The sequence below is a fragment of the Bos javanicus genome, chromosome 16 (assembly GCF_032452875.1).
Source record: "Bos javanicus breed banteng chromosome 16, ARS-OSU_banteng_1.0, whole genome shotgun sequence".
Classification (NCBI taxonomy): Eukaryota; Metazoa; Chordata; class Mammalia; order Artiodactyla; family Bovidae; genus Bos; species Bos javanicus.
In genome coordinates, this window is record NC_083883.1 from 7,994,862 (window position 1) to 8,014,525 (window position 19,664).

The 19,664-nt window shown below is 38.9% G+C and overlaps 1 protein-coding gene and 1 pseudogene across 1 annotated transcript in view; both read right to left on the reverse strand.

Annotated features, from left to right (window-relative positions):
• The window catches only part of LOC133227550 (fibrous sheath CABYR-binding protein-like), a 513,720-nt gene that overhangs the window by 243,041 nt on the left and 251,015 nt on the right, over positions 1-19,664 (reverse strand). The window lies entirely within an intron of this gene.
• On the reverse strand, positions 6,738-7,350 carry LOC133227397 (securin-like; annotated as a pseudogene).

Genomic DNA, 19,664 nt, shown 5'->3' on the forward strand with positions numbered 1-19,664 from the left:
CTTCTCCAATACCACAGTTCAAAAGAATCAATTCTTTGGCGCTCAGCTTTCTTTAGAGTCCAACTATCACAGCCATTCATGACTACTGGGAAAACCATAGCCTTGACTAGACAGACCTTTGTTGACAAAGTAATACCTCTGCTTTTTAATATGGTATCTAGGTAGGTCATAACTTTCCTTCCAAGGATTAAGTGTCTTTTAATTTTGTGGCTGCAATTTTTAATTTCAAATTTTTAATTTGATGGATGAATTTCTCTCAGGACTGGTGCTTCATAATGCCTCTGTAAGTGTTCAACCTTGAATGATGGCAAGAATAAGGTGGACCTTCAGTAGTGGTTGAAAGCAGAGAGGGCATTTTGATGGCTCCAATAAGTGGAGACGGAAGCTTATTCTTCAGCTTTTTCACAGAAATGAGGTTTTATAGCTCATGGAGAGTATGTATTATCACCTTTTCTGACACCCCGCCCTGTTCAAGAGGCAGGGCATGGATTTATCTCTGGGCTTTCTATTTTGTTCCATTGATCAATATTTCTGTCTTTGTGCCAGTACCATACTGTCTTGATAACTGTGGCTTTGTAATAGAGCCTGAAGTCAGGTAGGTTGATTCCTCCCGTTCTATTCTTCTTTCTCAAGATAGCTTTGGCTATTCGAGGTTTTTTGTATTTCCATACAAATTGTGAAATTATTTGTTCTAGCTCTGTGAAGAATACCGTTGGTAGCTTGAAAGGGATTGCATTGAATCTATAAATTGCTTTGGGTAGTATACTCATTTTCACTATATTGATTCTTCCAATCCATGAACATGGTATATTTCTCCATCTATTAGTGTCCTCTTTGATTTCTTTCATCAGTGTTTTATAGTTTTCTATATATAGGTCTTTAGTTTCTTTAGGTAGATATATTCGTAAGTATTTTATTCTTTCCGTTGCAATGGTGAATGGAATTGTTTCCTTAATTTCTCTTTCTGTTTTCTCATTATTAGTGTATAGGAATGCAAGGGATTTCTGTGTGTTGATTTTATATCCTGCAACTTTACTATAATCATTGATTAGTTCTAGTAATTTTCTGGTGGAGTCTTTAGGGTTTTCTATGTAAAGGATCATGTCATCTGCAAACAGTGAGAGTTTTACTTCTTCTTTTCCAATTTGGATTCCTTTTATTTCTTTTTCTGCTCTGATTGCTGTGGCCAAAACTTCCTTATCTTTGACAAAGGAGGCAAGAATATACAAAGGATTAAAGACAATCTCTTCAACAAGTGGTGCTGGGAAAACTGGTCAACCACTTGTAAAAGAATGAAACTAGAACACTTTCTAACGCCTTACACAAAAATAAACTCAAAATGGATTAAAGATCTAAACGTAAGACCAGAAACTATAAAACTCCTAGAGGAGAACATAGGCAAAACACTCTCCGACATACATCACAGCAGGATCCTCTATGACCCACCTCCCAGAATATTGGAAATAAAAGCAAAAATAAACAAATGGGACCTAATTAAACTTAAAAGCTTCTGCACAACAAAGGAAACTAATAGCAAGGTGAAAAGGCAGCCTTCAGAATGGGAGAAAATAATAGCAAATGAAGCAATGGACAAACAACTAATCTCAAAAATATATAAGCAACTCCTATAGCTCAATTCCAGAAAAATAAATGACCCAATCAAAAAATGGGCCAAAGAACTAAATAGACATTTCTCTAAAGAAGACATATAGATGGCTAACAAACACATGAAAAGATGCTCAACATCACTCATTATCAGAGAAATGCAAATCAAAACCACTATGAGGTACCATTTCACGCCAGTCAGAATGGCTGCGATCCAAAAGTCTACAAGCAATAATGCTGGAGAGGGTGTGGAGAAAAGGGAACCCTCTTACACTGTTGGTGGGAATGCAAACTAGTACAGCCACTATGGAGAACAGTGTGGAGATTCCTTAAAAAACTGGAAATAGAACTGCCTTATGATCCAGCAATCCCACTGCTGGGCATACACACTGAGGAAACCAGAAGGGAAAGAGACACGTGTACCCCAGTGTTCATCGCAGCACTGTTTATAATAGCCAGGACATGGAAGCAACCTAGATGCCCATCAGCAGATGAATGGATAAGAAAGCAGTGGTACATATACACGATGGAGTATTACTCAGCCATTAAAAATAATTCATTTGAATCAGTTCTAATGAGATGGATGAAACCGGAACCTATCATACAGAGTGAAGTAAGCCAGAAAGAAAAACACCAATACTGTATACTAATGCATATATATGGAATTTAGAAAGATGATAACAATAACCCTGTGTACAAGACGGCAAAAGAGACACCGATGTATAGATCAGTCTTATTGACTCTGTGGGAGAGGGAGAGGGTGGGGAGATTTGGGAGAAGAGCATTGAAACATGTATAATATCATGTATGAAACGAGTCACCAGTCCAGGTTCGATGCACGGTACTGGATGCTTGGGGCTAGTGCACTGGGACGACCCAGAGCGGGGGTAGGGGAGGGAGGAGGGAGGAGGGTTCAGGATGGGGAACACGGGTATACCTGTGGTGGATTCATTTTGATATTTGGCAAAACTAATACAATATTGTAAAGTTTAAAATTAAAATAAAAAAAAAAAGAGGAAGGGCAGACAAAGTGGGGGCTTAAATCCATATGTTACATTAGAAGGTGTTGAAATTTAGAGAGATGAAGTGACTTTCCATTGGTCACACAATGATAAATAGTGGATCTGGGACAGGATTGTAGATGGCTCCCTGAGGACACAGATGCCTGCACCCCTGAGACCTGTGCTTAAACTCCTTAAACAGGACCTCAACCCTACCCCCAACTCAAAATATCCTGACCCTAGTTTTCTGTGGATGAGAGCTGATGCCCTGGAGAAGATGCCTCAGCCTTAAAAAGAGCTTAAATCCTCCTTCTACCACTTGTCTCTATATTTCAGTTCCTGATACAAAATACAAGTTTCCTCTGAGAAAAGCCCCTCAGAAAGACCACAGGATTCCAAGTCTGTCCATCCTCCAAAGCTTCTTCACACACTCAACCATCTCACGAGCAGCCTTCCCAATGTCCAGTTCACCTTGCTAAGTGACCAGTCATCTGTTTGGCCAACAAGTTGGCTCAGAGCTCAGAACCTTCTAAACCAAAGGCCACATGATGGCTCTGCCAAGAATTAGCTTCCCTTTAACTTGACCAAGTCTGGATGAGCAGTTAATGTGAGTTAACTGGGGAGGTGGCCATTTGTGCTGGCCTTTGGTGTCTTAATTAAGTCTGAGATGCTCAAAGTCTCACAGCTGATCTGAACACTTATTTGAGCAGCCTGGACCAAGTGCTAGCTAAGAATGGGCAGGAGTTCAATCTTTGCCCACTAAAATTCTGACTCTATCAACTTCTCATCATGCTCTAGACCCTGTAGTGGAAGACAACAGAGCCCCATATTCTTTTTGAAAATCATCTCCATCCTCACAACCTGGAGACTGTAACCCTAGATTCTCCTTGTCTGAGGATCAACAAACAGGCTCTCCTTCCCTCAGTGACCAAATGTTCATCCTACCAACCCAACAGCATTATGCCATCTCACTAAACTCCTTGGCAACAGCCAAACAATGATCCAGCCCACATAAACCCATTGGAATCCCAGCAGTAAATTCCAGTTTCTTTCCTTTATAAGTCTCTGGATTTACACTGTTAGTGTTTGTAGATTTGGGCAGCAACATTTGAGAAGAGTTGAGATGTAATTCCTTTTTACTATAATGTCCAATGTTGGGTAGATATCATGGTTCTCCTCTGTTAGCTCTCTCCATCTGTTCTCTGATAAGAGTGTGTACAAAACTGGCATTGGGAAATTGGGAATTTAGGAAGATATTAAAGGCAGCCATCTGACAGGAGAGTCAAAATATAATTTAAGGAATTAAACAAAGTAGGAAGTCAAGAAACACCTGGAGTAACAGCCAGATTTGGCCTTGGAATACAGAATTAAGCAGGGCAAAGACTAATAGAGTTTTGCTAAGAAAATGCACTGGTCATAGCAAACACCCTCTTCCAAAAACACAAGAGAAGACTCTAGACATGTACATCACCAAATGGTCAACACTGAAATCTGACTGATTATATTCTTTGTAGCCAAAGATGGAGAAGCTCTATACAGTCAGAAAAAACAAGACCGGGAGCTGTGGCTCAGATCATGAGCTTTTTATTGCCAAATTCAGACTTAAATTGAAGAAAGTAGGGAAAACCACTAGACCATTCAGGTATGACCTAAATCAAATCCCTTATGATTATACAATGGAAGTGAGAAAAAGATTTAAGGTACTAGATCTGATAGATAGAGTGCCTGATGAACTATGGACTGAGGTTCATGACACTGTACAGGAGACAGGGATCAAGACCATCCTCATGGAAAAGAAATGCAAAAAAGCAAAATGGCTGTCTGGGGAGGCCTTACAAATAGCTGTGAAAAGAAGAGAAGCAAAAAGCAAAGGAGAAAAGGAAAGATATAAGCATCTGAATGCAGAGTTCCAAAGAATAGCAAGAAGAGATAAGAAAGCCTTCCTCAGTGATCAATGCAAACAAATAGAGGAAAACAACAGAATGGGAAACACTAGAGATTTCTTCAAGAAAATTAGAGATACCAAGGGAACATTTCATGCAAAGATGGACTTGATAAAGGACAGAAATAGTATGGACGTAACAGAAGCAGAAGATATTAAGAAGAGGTGGCAAGAATACACGGAAGAACTACAAAAAAGATCTTCATGACCCAGATAATCACAATGGTGTGATCACTCACCTAGAGCCAGACATCCTGGAATGTGAAGTCAAGTGGCCCTTAGAAAGCATCACTATGAACAAAGCTAGTGGAGGTGATGGAATTCCAGTTGAGCCATTTCAAATCCTGAAAGATGATGCTGCGAAAGTGCTGCACTCAATATGCCAGAAAAATTGGAAAACTCAGCAGTGTCCACAGGCCTGGAAAAGGTCAGTTTTCATTCCAATCCCAAAGAAATGCAATGCCAAAGAATGTTCAAACTACCACACAATCGCAAGCTAGTAAAGTAATGCTCAAAATTCTCTAAGCCAGTCTTCAGCAATTTGTGAACCGTGAACTCCAGATGTTCAAGCTGGTTTTAGAAAAGGCAGAGGAACCAGAGATCAAATTGCGAATATCTGCTCTAACACTCAAAAAGCAAGAGAGTTCCAGAAAAACATCTACTTCTGCTTTATTGACTATGCCAAAACCTTTGACTGTGTGGATCACAATAAACTGTGGAAAGAGATGGGAATACCAGATCACCTGACCTGCCTCTTGAGAAACCTATATGCAGGTCAGGAAGCAACAGTTAGAACTGGACATGGGACAACAGACTGGTTCCAAATAGGATAAGAGTACGCCAATGCTGTATATTGTCATCCTGCTTATTTAAACTATACGCAGAGATGCCAGTCCAGGTTCAATGCACAATGCTGGATGCTTGGGGCTGGTGCACTGCGACGACCCAGAGGGATGGTGTGGGAAGGGAGGAGGGTTCAGGATGGGGAACACATATATACTAATTAAATAATTTTCTATTAAAAAAAAAAAAAAGAAAGAAAGAAAAAAAGAAAAAAAGAGAAAAGAAACAGCCAGAAAGGCAGAAGTAGTTGGGATGGCTGAGTTAAAATGGTAATCTGATTATAATTTCTGCCTGGTTATAATTTCTTAAAAAAAAAAAAAAAACATAAACTATATGCAGAGTACATCATGAGAAACGCTGGGCTGGAAGAATCACAAGCTGCAATCAAGATCACTGGGAGAAATATCAATAACCTCAGATAAGCAGATGACACCACCCTTGTGGCAGAAAGTGAAGAGGAACTAAAACGCCTCTTGACGAAAGTGAAAGAGGAGAGTGAAAAAGTTGCCTTAAGCTCAACATTCAGAAATCGAAGATCATGACATCTGGTCCCATCACTTTATGGGAAATAGATGGGGAAACAGTGGAAACAGTGTCAGACTTTATTTTGGGGGGCTCCAAAATCAATGAAGATGGTGAATGCAGCCATGAAATTAAAAGATACTTACTCTTTGGAAGGAAAGTTATGACCAACCTAGATAGCATATTGAAAAGCAGAGACATTACTTTGCCAACAAAGGTCCATCTAGTCAAGGCTATGGTTTTTCCTGTGATCATGTATGGATGTGAGAGTTGGACTGTGAAGAAAGCTGAGCGCCAAAGAATTGATGCTTTTGAACTTTGATTTTGGAGAAGACTCTTGAGAGTCCCTTGGACTGCAAGGAGATCCAACCAGTCCATTCTGAAGGAGATCAGCCCTGGGTGTTCTTTGGAAGGAGTGATGCTAAAGCTGAAACTACAGTACTTTGGCCACCTGATGCGAAGAGTTGACTCATTGGAAAAGTCTCTGATGCTGGGAGGGATTGGAGGCAGGAGGAGAAGGGGATGACAGAGGATGAGATGTCTGGATGGCGTCACTGACTCGATGGACATGAGTCTAAGTGAACTCCGGGTGTTGGTGATGGACAGGGAGGCCTGGGGTGCTGCGATTCATGGGGTCACAAAGTGTTGGCCAGGACTTAGCGACTGAACTGATCTGAACTGATTAATGATTTCAATGGTGAAGAATTAACTGAGTTTTAATACAGCTCCAATTTGCCAAGTAGATTAACATTTCTTTTTTTTTTTTTACACAAATAATTGCTTTATTAATACAAACCATTAATACATACCCAAACTATAAAGTGCTAAGAAATTTAAATATCTAAGTCACAGCAAACAGGTGGCAATTCAACATCCAGAGTTGACAGAATGCTTGAGGGAGACTCAACAGGTTGGACTCCCTCAGCGGAGGAGGCATCTTCAGAGGCGAAGGGGGGCCCACGTATAATAGCTGCTCAAGCTCTCTCTCCTCATCAAGGATCATGAGAGGCACTCCAATCAAGGGGAGGTGGGCGATCTGGTGCTCCTCAGGCAGGTCAAAACTCTCAAAATCTAATGGATTGAAGGGAAAGAATTTTTCTATTTCTGGATAGGTGTCATCTGAGGCAGGAACCAAACTTTCTGCTTTAACAGTCTTCTCAGTAATCTTTTTCATAGAGAAGTTGTCTGTTTCTGTTTGAGTGGTCCATTCGTCTTAACTGATTTTTCTGTAGCTCTGTTGACAGTTCCCAAAGCCTTTCTGGCAGTTTTTGGTAAAGCTGGTGGAGCATCAAAAATTTTGCCAACATGCAGTGTTTAAACATGAGATCTCCCATCTAAAGCTTTGAAAGGCACAGACCCCAGCTTCAGCCCATCCTTAGGAGCCACAAGGATGCCTAGTTCTCCATTTTCCTTATCAACATAGATCAGAGTAGCCATTCTGGATCAAGTTTGGAGTAACAGCAAACTCTAGCAAGACTCTTCTAGATTAATATTTCTTTGACCAATCAACATATTGGATTTTTAAAAAAAATTTCCTATAGTTGATTTAACAACTATCTACAAAAGCTGGTGAATATTTGTAATAATTAAACAGAATAAGAGGGAGAGGGTGGGATGATTTGGGAGAATGGCATTTAAATATGTATAATATCATATATGAAATGAGTCGCCAGTCCAGGTTTGATGCATGATACTCGATGCTTGGGGCTGGTGCACTGGGATGACCCAGAGGGATGGTATGGGGAGGGAGGAGGGCTCAGGATGGGGAAAACATGTATACCTGTGGCAGATTCACTTTGATATATGCCAAAACCGATACAATATTGTAAAGTTAAATAAAATAAAATTAAGAGAAAAAAAGAATAAATTATGTAAGAACAATGAAACAGGATCACCTTAGAGAATGTATAGTACCTTGAAAATTCTAAGTAAATTCTGTTAACTATAAATAGCACGAGCTATTATTGTTATGAACTGAATCTCTGTGTCCCCACATAAATTTACACATTGAAACCCTCACTTCCAGTGGGATGGTTGCAAGAGGTGGAGCCTTTGGGAGGTAATTAGGCCACGAGAGTGGAGTCCCTATGACATTACCATGTTTATAAAAAGAGGAATAGAGCTAGTCCTTTCTCTATTTCTGTCACTTGAAGATAACTGAGAAGGTGGCAAAATGCAAGTAAGAATGCAGTCACTAAAACCTGACCTTGCTGCATCCTGACCTTGAACTCTCAATCTTTAGAACTATGAGAAACAAATAAGTATTGTATAAGCACCCTAATCCAAGGTATTCTGTTACTGTACCTGAAACTGACTGAAGCAACTGTCACTGTGTATTTTGAGTGCAAGATTTTTCTTTAGTTAGTTAGTTAATAGAAAAGAGCCACAGATCTTCCCCAAAACATTACACTGGATAGACTTAAATAGGCAAGGAAAACTTTATTCAAGACATTGTGATAAAGGTCAAGACTATTGCAAGGAGAAAGACTGAAACCAGCTCCCCTGAAACAACTGACTGGTGGAGGGGGGGCGAGATTTATAAACACTGAATGAGCTAATGAGAAGATAACACAGGTCCTCAGCCTCAAGTTTCCCATCTGTGCTGAGTCATCGGCACTTGTGGAAATTTTCCACACAGACTGGGATAAAGGGACACGTTTTTTTTATTATTACTTTTAGGAAGGAAGGCTCAGAAGTTCTTGAGAAAGACATTCCTGGGTTATACAACGTTCACATATCATCATAGAAGAAAAGGAATTGACGCACTTGCTAAAGTATATGCTCAAAGAATAAGCTGATTGAGAAAAAATGTCTGGTATAAATTCGGAGATTGGGATTGGTATTTATGCACTACTATATACAAAGTAGACAACTAATAAGGATCTACTATAAAACACAGGGAACTCGAGTCAATACCCTATGTACGGTGCTTAGTCACTCAGTCATGTCCAACTCTTTGCAACTCCATTGACTGTAGTCCATCAGCCTCCTCTATCAGTACTCTATAATGACCTATACTGGAAAAGAGTCACTAAGTCATGTCTGAATCTTTGTGACTCCATGGACTGTAGCATGCCAGGTTTCCTAGTCCTTCATTGATTCTGGTATTAGGATCATGATTAAATCTATTTTCTCACTGAAAATATTTCCTATATAACACAATTTGCTGGATATGAGAGAGCAATTGGAAAAGTCTTGGTCTTATTTTTAAATCTAAAACAGTGTTAGTTAGTATGTGACACTGTTGTTTTTCAGTCTCTGTCATGTTCAGCTCTTTGCAACACCATCAACTGAAGCACACCCAGCTTCCCTGTCCTTCACTATCTCCCAGAGTTTGCTCAACTTAATGTTCATTGAGTCAGTGATGCTATCTAACTACCTCATCCTTTGATTCCCTCTTGTCCTTTTGCCTTCAATCTTTCCCAGCATCAGAGACTTTTCCAATGAGTCTGATCTTCGCAACAGGAGGCTAAAATATTGCAACTCCAGCTTCAGTCATTTCAATGAATATTCAGTGCAGATTTCCTTTAGGATTTACTGGCTTGATCCACTTGCAGTCAAACAGACTCTCAAGAGTCTTCTCCAGCCCCACAATTCAAAAATATCAATTTTTTGGCATTCAGCCTTCTTTACGGTCCAACTCTTACATTTGTACAACTACTGGAAAAACCATAGCTTTGACTAGATGGACCTTTTCAATTAAGTGATGTCTTTTTAAAGTGCTGCCTGGGTTTGTCATAGCTTTCCTTCCAGGCAGCAAGCATCTTTTATTTGCATGACTGCTGTCACCATCCCCAGTCATTTTGGAGTCCAAGAGAGTAAATTAGCCATAGAAATGTGAAGCTTAACCTTAATAAAGGAGGCATTTATTAAAGTGTATATATTGAAGAAAACTGCATATAACCAAGTGATCAATATCTGATAAAACTTCATTAATAAATGATGGTCACTCTAACAGCTATTCAATAAAATAGAGATAAGATCAGCAGAACATGTACCTGAGCTTTAGATATTACAGTTGCATCAAAAAATAATAAAATGCCTAGGAGTAAATTTAGTAAAGAAAAGTGAGAGCTTTTTATACTGCAAACTCTAAGACATTGACAAAATAAATTGAGAAAGGCAAAAGAAGCAAATCGGTATTCTATGCTCGTGGATTAAAAGAATCATTATTGCTAAAATCACCATATTGCCCAAAGCAATCCACATATTCAATGAAATCTCTAACAGAATTATCAGTGGCATTATTCAGAGTAGTGAAACAATCCTGCTATGTGTACAGAAACATAAAAGGTCCAAATAGCAAAAATAACCTTGAGAAAACCAAAGTTGGATGTCTCATGTTCTTTGATTTAAAATTACATTACAAAGCTACAGTAGTCAAAATATGGCATTGATATAAAAATAGACATAAATCAGTGGAACAGAGAACCCAGTAATAAAACCACACATCAGTGATCAATTAATTTAGAATACAATGTGAATAGAATAGTTACTTCAATGAATATATTTGGGGAAATGGACAGTCACATCCAAAAATGAAACCAGACCTTTATCTTACATCAAAAACAAGACTCAACTCAAAATGGACCAAAAATATCCCAGTTGCCATTTTTGATGGTCTTTCCTTGGAAATATTTTGATGGTCTAGTCTGTTTCATTCATATGTGCTAAGTCACTTCAGTCTTGTCTGACTCTTTGTGACCCCATGGACTATAGCCCCCAGGCTCCTCTGTCCATGGGATTTCATTCATAGTTATCCATATGATTTCATTCATAGTTGTGTGAGGAAACCACTGCCTACTTTGGGTGCTTCAGGCAAATATCTATCTATCTATCTAGATAGATAGATAGATAGATATAGATGACTGGTACTTACAAAAGTATCACATCACTTAGCTGACAAAGGCCCGTCTTGTCAAAGCTATGCTTTTTTTAGAACTCATGTATGGATGTGAGAGTTGGACCATAAAGAAGGCTGTGTGACTAAGAATTGATGCTTTCAAATTGTAGTGCAGGAGAAGACTCTTGAGTGTCCCTTGGACTGCAAGGAGCTCAAACAAGTCTATCCAACAGGAAATCAACCCTGAATATACACTGGAGGGATTGATGCTGAAGCTCTAATACTTTGGCCACTTGACGTGAAGGGCTGATTTATTGGAAAAGACCCTTATGCTGGGAAAGATTCAGGGCAGGAGCAGAGGAGGGCAACAGAGGATGAGATGGTTGAATGGCATCATCAACTCAATGGACATGAGATTGAGCAAGCTCCAGGAAATAGTGAAGGACAAAGGAGCCTGGACTGGTGCAGTGCATGCATTAGCGAAGAGTTGGACATGATTGAGTGACTGAACAACAACAGCAATCATGGATGAGTGAAAGCCATTAGGTTCTTGAGTGGTATTTTATTAGTGGTGCTCTAAATAATCAGAAATTTTCTGTTATGGGACAGGTCATAAACTGATTGGAAACCCCCAGCAATTACTGAGACTTTCCTAACTATTACTACAGTTAAGAAAGAATAACATGCAGCCCCTGTAATGTGTGATTATAGGAATCAACAGAAGGGGGAGAAACAATTCCACTGAAATAAAGAGAAGAAACAAAAGTAAAAAACCTCAACAGAGACTCGGAAGTGTCCATCTCAGGGTTATGATGTAAAGTAACATGGAAAATATGATAAAGATTGCTGTATATTGATTTCAGTTCAGTTCAGTTTAGTCACTCAGTCATATCCGACTCTTTGCGACCCCATGAATCGCAGCACACCAGGCCTCCGTGTCCATCACCAACTCCCAGAGTTCACCCAGACTCACGTCCATCTAGTCAGTGATGCCGTCCAGCCATCTCATCCTCTGTCATCCCCTTCTCCTCCTGCCCCCAATCCCTCCCAGCATCAGAGTCTTTTCCAATGAGTCAACTCTTCGCATGAGGTGGCCAAAGTACTGGAGTTTCAGCTTTAGCATCATTCCTTCCAAAGAAATCCCAGGGCTGATCTCCTTCAGAATGGACTGGTTGGATGTCCTTGCAGTCCAAGGGACTCTCAAGAGTCTTCTCCAACACTACAGTTCAAAAGCATCAATTCTTCGGCGCTCAGCTTTCTTCACAGTCTGACTCTCACATCCATACATGACCACAGGAAAAACCATAGCCTTGACTAGATGGACTTTTGCTGGCAAAGTAATGTCTCTGCTTTTCAATGTGCTATCTAGGTTGGTCATAACTTTTCTTCCAAGGAGTAAGCGTCTTTTAATTTCATGGCTGCAGTCACCATCTGCAGTGATTTTGGAGCCCCCAAAATAAAGTCTGACACTGTTGCCACTGTTTACCCATCTATTTCCCATGAAGTGATGGGACCAGATGACATGATCTTCATTTTCTGTATGTTGAGTTTTGTAAATATTTTCCCAATGATCAAAGGTGATAGATACAACAGTGAACTCTGGGAATGGTACAGCCATTCCCAGAAAGCAACAATCTCTTTCTCTCACCATATTTTAGAGTCTGCGTATGTGCTCAGTCACTCAGTTATATCTGACTCTTTGCAACCCCACAGACTTTAGCCCACTAGTCTAGGGAGAAATTGTTAGTAGGCAGAGTTACAAACTAATGTCTTATGTGTTTTGTTGGTGAATATGTGGGAGAGCAGTATTAGTTAGCAAGTTTAATTTTAAATTGAGTTTTAAAACCCATTACATTTCCATGTCTTAGTACCTGTCTTTTTCTCACATAAAACCAGAGATTCTGAAGGCTGACTGGCTTCAGGAAAGGCTGGGCCAACAGACTAATCACTGTTGTCAGCACTCTCTCACTTGCTCTCCATCTTTTCATTCAATTGCCTATTATTGGTTCCTTTTTATAAGATTTTCCTTTATCATTTTGTAAGTATGTCACAAACTATTTTTGACTGCCTGTTCATAGACCTTGAACCTTTTCTTGGAACAATCACTGACTTCAGGGGTGTAAGGAACTCTTTAAATTTAGCCTGGCAAATATGCTTACCCTGGCAGAGATTGTTGTTTAGTGGCTAAGTCGTGTACAACTCTTTGCAAACCCATGGACTGCAGCACTCCATGCTTCCCTGTCCTTCACTATCCCCTGGAGTTCACTCAAATTCATATCCACTGAGTTGGGGATCCCATCCAAACATTTCATCCTCTGCTGTCCCTTCTGCTTTTGGTGGAGAGAAATCACTTTATTAAAACTCTACCAGCATCAAGAGGGTAAGGGGGAAACATTTCACCAATGGGAAGCAGGTATTTAGGCACAAGGAGGGAATGGGAAAAGGAATTGGGCAGACAAAATCTAAATGTGTCAATTGGAATCATTTCAGTGTTAAGGATGACTTTACAAAGAATTAAAATGCTCAGATGTTTGAGATTTGAAGATATGCTAGTAGTTAATCTTTGAAATATAAGGGGCAAGACAGATGGATAAAGTAGTTCAGGCAGAGGGAATTCTAGAAGTTGTGTTGCAAAGTTAAAAGACAAAATTTTGTGAAAATCATGGGTGTGCCTTATGAAGGGAGGAGGGATGAATATTTAAATGTGCTTCAAGTGAGTGATAATGGGGCATCAGTCTGGAGGAATATCGATGGAATTGAGAGAGATTTATTGGAAGATGACTTCTTCTCTAAGCAATCTAGATACTAACCACAATCACTCCATCCTCCCCTCACCATGACCCGTGCATTTAGACTCTTTTACATTTATGCATACTACATCATCCACAAAAGTGTTATTTATGGGGCTAACATAACTGCTTTATCTAATGTAGTAATTCTCATCACATTCCCCCCTTTTCTGTGGTTTATTATTTTTTCATAGTCCTTGTGAAGAATTCAGTCACTTTACAACACATGTTCATTTACTTATCTGTTTGTCAGTATTTCCTGCAATTCTTTTGAAAGCAAGATTTGACTGCTTTGTTCACTGCTAGATCCCTGCTATAACAGTGCTGCTAAACATGGCTTAAATAAAAGTATCTCAAGCCGTGCAATTGCAGGCTGCTTCTCAAAAGATGGGTATTAAAGATTCATTGAGAGATGATAACTCATCACCACCAGTGGCTGGTGAGATGCAGCTGCACTGCCTACAAGGCTTCACTCCATCTCCTGCCTGGAAGACTTCTTCAAGGTCATCAGTGCTGGTGGAAGCTGACGCTGACTTTCTGATCACTTGTGTTGTGCCCTTACTTCTTGCCACAATGGCATCATTTTGGTTCACTGGAAACTCTGGTAACAAAAGCACATGAAACCCATTCACTGAAATTGCTTTTAGTCCCAATATTCTGTAGGTAGAGTATGCATCTGGAAGGAACCTGGGGATGGCTTGTGAGCAGGCCCTCTCTGCTCAGAGCACCAGTTCCTCCCTGGGAAGGAGGCAGATGTAGGGACACCCAGCAGCCCTTCACCGCAGCCCAGAGACTGCAATCATGCTACTTTAAAATGTTCATATTCCTAACTGAAGAAACAGTTCCAGTTTACGTAGAAATTCATACAAAAACCTCATTTTTTTCTGCATACAGTTGTTAATCATAGAAATGCATCATGTTATTGCAGATAGAACTATGATAACTAATCTGTGTGTGTGTGTGTGTGTGTGTGTGTTAGTCACTCAGTTATGTCCGACTCTTTGTGACCCCATGGACAGTAGCCTGCCAGACTCCTCTATCCATGGAATTCTCCAGGCAAGAATACTGGAATGGGTTGTTATTCCCTTCTCCAGGGGATCATCCAGACCCAGGGATATATTCCAGGTCTCCTGAATTGCAAGTGGATTCTTTGCCATCTGAGTCACTAGGGAAACCCAAAAAATGTATTCATTTATTCAAACATCAAGCCTCTGAAAAGACCATAAAGACAATAATCAAATAGAAGTAAATTATGTTTTAAAAATTAATTTGTGGAACAGGATCTCTTAAGTATCAATAAACTTATGTGTGAAAGTGCTGCACTCAATATGCCAGCAAATTTGGAAAACTCAGCAGTGGCCACAGGACTGGAAAAGGTCAGCTTTCATTCCAATCCCAAAGAAAGGCAATGCCAAATAATGCTCAAACTACTGCACAATTGCACTTACCTCACACGCTAGTAAAGTAATGCTCAAAATTCTCCAAGCCAGGCTTCAGTTATACATGAACCATGAACTTCCAGATATTCAAGCTGGTTTTAGAAAAGGCAGACGAACCTAGAGACCAAATTGCCAACATCCGCTGGATCATGGAAAAAGCAAGAGAGTTCCAGAAAAACATCTATTTCTGCTTTATTGACTATGCCAAAGCCTTTGATGGTGTGGATCACAATAAACTGTGGAAAATTCTTCAAGAGATGAGAATACCAGACCACCTGTCCTGCCTCTTGAGAAATTTGTATGCAGGTCAGGAAGCAGCAGTTAGAACTGGACATGGAACAATGGACTGGTTCCAAATAGGAAAAGGAGTACGTCAAGGCTGTATATTGTCACCCTGCTTATTTAACTTATATGCAGAGTACATCATGAGAAACGCTGGGCTGGAAGAATCACAAGCTGGAATCAAGATTGCCTTGAGAAATATCAATAACCTCAGATATGCATATGACACCACCCTTATGGCAGAAAGTGAAATGAAACTAAAAAGCTTCTTGATGAAAGTGAAAGAGGAGAGTGAAAAAGTTGGCTTGAAGCTCAACATTCAGAAAATGAAGATCATGGCATCTGGTCCCATCACTTCATGGGAAATAGTTGGGGAAACAGTGGATACAGTGTCAGACTTTATTTTGGGGGGCTCCAAAATCACTACAGATGGTGACTGCAGCCATGAAATTAAAAGACGCTTACTCCTTGGAAGAAAAGTTATGACCAATCTAGATAGCACATTGAAAAGCAGAGACATTACTTTGTCAACAAAGGTCCGTCTAGTCAAGGCTATGGTTTTTCCTGTGGTCATGTATGGATGTGAGAGTCGGACTGTGAAGAAAGCTGAGTGCCAAAAAATTGATGCTTTTGAACTGTAGTGTTGGAGAAGACTCTTGAGAGTCCCTTGGACTGCAAGGAGATCCAACCAGTCCATTCTGAAGGAGATCAGCCCTGGGATTTCTTTGGAAGGAATGATGCTAAAGCTGAAACTCCAGTACTTTGGCCACCTGATGGGAAGAGTTGACTCATTGGAAAAGACTCTGATGCTGGGAGAGATTGGGGACAGGAGGAGAAGGGGACGACAGAGGATGAAATGGCTGGATGGCATCACTGACACGATGGACATGAGTCTGAGTGAACTCTGGGAGTTGGTGATGGACAGGAAGGCCTGGCATGCTGTGATTCATGGGGTCGCAAAGAGTCGGACATGACTGAGCGACTGAACTGAACTGAAGATATAACTCCGTTTGCCTTTTGGAAAAGAAGTTAATATTTAGTAGAATCTGATTTTTATTTAGGTATAAATGACATAATGACAATTTGAATTATTAGATATTTGATAAATGAAATGATACAGAAATGAATTATTAAAAAAGCGATAAGCTCTAAGGGAATATTGCATATAAAAGTGTTAGTTGTATTTAAGATTTGTTAAATGCTTTTGATAGTAATTTTAAATATATGTACATATTTAAAATTTTAAACTTGAGAAAGAAGGGTTATTTTACTTGTTTAATATCTAACAGTTTGATATTTCTTGATACTTGGCAATTTTCATGATTCAAACAGAAAATTTGATTTGTTACCTTTAGGAGTCAGGAGAAAGCAAGGGCAAACTATGTGAGTTGAGTGCTCCCTGTTTTCCCCCAGCATATTCCTTCAGGACAGAAGTTAGGCTAAGTAATGAGGATAAGAAGGTCAATATTGAAGACATTTGGGATTGTGGGTGTCACAGGGCAGAATGAGTATAACCAACCATGAGACAAAAACAACAACAACAACAACAAAAAAAAACAGCAGGAGGCATTTCTGTAGTTGATGAAAGCAAGTGCCAGGCCATGCAGGATACTCACACCTGATGCCCTCTGAGAAGTGTAAAAGTGCCCACAAGGTGCAAAACACCAGTTATGAAGATGTGCATCAACAGAGATATGACAAGCAACTTGTTAAAAATAAAACATAAGCAAAAAGGCCTTAGATCACAGTCTATACAAGCCAAGAAAACCTTTCAAACAAAGTTTCTTCATGAATTAGCACAACCCCATGTCGGATATTGCTTCTTTACATTCAAGTGCATGTATCCTGCCCCAAAGAACTTTTTGTGATTTTACAGTGATGACGTACTCATTGTAGTCAGTACCAAAACCAGCAGAAATTCAGATTTCATTGGAGTTATTGGGGCTTCCTGGGTGGCTCAGTGGTAAGGAATCTGCTTGCAGTGCAAGGAAACAAAGGCTCAGTCCTTGAGAAGGTCCCCTGGAGGATGAAATGGCAATCCACTCTAATATTATTGCCTGGGAAATCCCATGGGCACAAGAGCCTGATGAGCTACAGTCCATAGCGTGGCAAAGAGTCAGATGGAACAAGCACACACACACACACACACACACACACACACACACACACACGCAAGTTAACATTAACTTTTTTTTTTTTTTCTACCAAGAAGAAAAACAAAGACTGAAAACAAATTTTATTATGTTGGAATTAAATCTTTTCTTTGGGAAAGTTCACTTTCCACCGCAGCTACAGAATTATATTTTCTATCTTTGGACAAGCAAATGTTACTTTTTCTGCCCTTGCAGAGAAGTCTGCCCTTTTATGCATCCCCACACTTTCTGTATCTCCTTTCTCCATAATTCTGCATTCCAGCCTGTATCCTATCAATCAGTCCATTAATATAGAAACAAACATGTTTTGTAATCAAAGTTATTTTTATTAAATTTGCTTTTACAGGTTTTTATGTATTCCATTCAGTGGCACCCTTAATAATTCATGGTTGTAGAAAATATCAACTTTATTTACAGGAATTTTAAAAAGCCTTCAAAATATGAGGAAAAAAATTCATGAACTCTTTTCTAGTTACTGCAGACTATGTTTAAGGATCAGGGGAAGAAAGGTGTGCTCTAAGAATTTCTGTCTTTAAAGAATCAATATCTAGTAAAGAAAACAGAAAGGAATATTTGTTGGTATGTAAAGCATGAGACAAAGTGTACTAAGATGCATTATTAGGTGGTATCTTAAGTAATATATCTTAAGTACGGGAATCTCCTCAAAAAAGTGAAAATTCGAGATACCATAGGACCCAGCTATTCCAATTCTAGGTATTTTTCCTAAGAAAATAAGAACAATAATTTAAAAAGACATAGATACCTCTATATTCCCTGCAGCATCACTCAAAAGGCCAAACCAAGATAGAGAGCCTTAAATGTCCATCAACAGATGAATGGATGATGAAGATGTAGTACGTATGTTCAGGGCAATACTACTCAGTCATAAAAAAGGAATAAATCTTGCCATTTGTGACATGAAAGGACACAGAGCATATTAAACTAAGTAAAGTAAGTCAGAATGAGAAGGACAAACAGTAAAATTTCACTTGTATGTGGAATCATAAAAACAAAACAATTCAACATACATAAGAAGACAGAAAGAGTCATAGACAGAGGACAAACATGATTGCCAGGGAAGAAAGGTGATAAAAGAAATTGGAAATGGAGATTAAGCCTTACAAGCTTTCAGTTACAAATAAATGAGTAAGGAGTTGAACTATGCAATATGGAGACTATAGTCAAGAATATTATATGAAGCTTGTTTGGTTGCAGATGTAACTAGAATTATTGTGGGGATCATTTGTAGTCTATAGAAATATTAAATCACTATGCTGTGCATCTGGAACGGTCATTGTTATAAGCCAATTATACTTCAATTAAAAAAACTGGAAAATAAAAAAGTCCTACACAAATCTCTAGCAAATTCTCTATGGGTGCAATGATTCTTTTGTTATGAATAATGACATGTTTAATAATAAAGACTGAAATTTTTAAAAAAATGATTCAAAATAGGAAAGATCAGGATTAAAGAACTCATAGACAAATGCACATTGCTCAGAAGATTAAGAAAATATTGAAAATATCACTATAGATAAAACTTAAGTTAGGAGAAATATGATGAAAATATGCATTGTAAGAAAGTGGAGGGAAAGAAGGAAACTCTTAAAACCTATTGAATAAATATTCCTGGAATATAAATATAGCAAAAAAAATTGCAACCTATTTGTCAAAAGTGTGAAAAGTGGAAGATAGATCTGATATATGAATGACTGGAATATCTGAAAAAAAAATCAAAGCCAAGATGGAAAGCAAATACTAAATATTATCATGCAAATTATTCTTAAAGTAAAAAAAGTTTGAAGCTGTTTATTAAAGAGAACTATGAGAATTAACTTGCAGTGATTAATAGAAAGTGATGTTCTGGAAATATTATTGGGCTTTAAAGAGAAACAAAAGTCCTTTGGGTATCTAGAATAAAAGAGCAAGTGACATATAAGGAAAAAAAAAATTAGAATTTTGTCAACGTTTATGGATAGAAATACCCTGTGCCTATAGAAATAAGGCCACACTGTTAAGATACTCAAGGAGAAACATGATGATTCATGAATTCTTTCCCAACCAAACTGCTTGAATATCAAAAGTCCTGACATTCAAGCCATCATGAAAGATCTAGGGTAATAAAGTTACTATGAGTAATGGAAAAAACAGACTTCAGAAAACAGAATCCTTTGAAAGACATGACACAAGGAAAGATGGTAAATACTAAATTTACAATTCCTCACTCAACTGAGACTGTATGAGC